Source organism: Sinocyclocheilus anshuiensis, unplaced genomic scaffold, assembly GCF_001515605.1.
Source record: "Sinocyclocheilus anshuiensis isolate Anshui unplaced genomic scaffold, SAMN03320099.WGS_v1.1 scaffold446, whole genome shotgun sequence".
NCBI lineage: Eukaryota > Metazoa > Chordata > Actinopteri > Cypriniformes > Cyprinidae > Sinocyclocheilus > Sinocyclocheilus anshuiensis.
This window is the reverse complement of record NW_015544247.1, coordinates 3514155-3515068: the sequence shown is the minus strand read 5'-3', so window position 1 is coordinate 3515068 and position 914 is coordinate 3514155. Positions and strand designations below refer to the sequence as shown.

The window sequence follows — 914 nt, the reverse complement described above, 5'->3', positions numbered from 1 at the left end:
TTTTTTTTTTTTTTTACAAGATCAAAATACATGTATATGACAAACGCTATACATGATATAAACAATAAACATTATACGTGAAATAAACAATTTCACACTAGAGGGGCTGTATACAAATACAAATTTATATAAAAATATTAAAGCGTTTACAAACTTTCTCCGTTTTAATTGCTTTTTGTTTCATAGAAAATCGTATAGTATCAATGTAATGCTCCATTTAATACATTACATGTGTTTCATACAATATTGCTCGGTGCGTGACGTCACATTGAGCGGCAGCCTCCAAAACCTGTTCAAAGACATCACGATCACACACAAAGCTCACTGTCCTTCAATAGCAGAAGGAATACCAAAAGCTTTGAAAAAAATACGTTTTAGTGCAGCGATGCAGAATCGAAAGGGAAGTGCGATCATATGGAGTCACGTCTGCCTCTACTCTTTTTCAGGAGTCATTGTTTTATTGGAGAAAGCGGCACGTAAGTTATTTTCTGATTAATCATTCCCTTCCAACCCGCTATCTGTGCTTACTGAACATATTTTGGCAGCATCGGCATGTGGATGTGGGTTTTGCCTGTTTGTTCATGTTGTATTATGAGTTCAGTTTTGTTATTGCACGTTATTGCTGCTATGGTTTTATAGCATTTGAGCGCCTTTTTCATGAATGGAGAGCAGGGGGCGTGTTCTGTCGCACAGATGCTTTACATTAGACACACACCCCGAGAAGAGAGGGAACGCTAACACGAATGTTAAAAATAGCATTATTAAATTAAATACTTGACAGATCGTTAATCATTAATTTGTGCATTCAAATTCGCATTATACATGTTTGTGAAGGACTTATTAAAGTTATAATAGTGTACCAGTTGTTAATTAAAAATAAATGTAAAATACCACGATTTATCTATTTTTTTAAT

General features: G+C 34.5%; 1 protein-coding gene across 1 annotated transcript in view; it reads left to right on the top strand.

Annotated features, from left to right (window-relative positions):
• LOC107697671 (XK-related protein 5-like) overlaps window positions 1–914 on the top strand; it is a 9778-nt gene that overhangs the window by 680 nt on the left and 8184 nt on the right. The window lies entirely within an intron of this gene.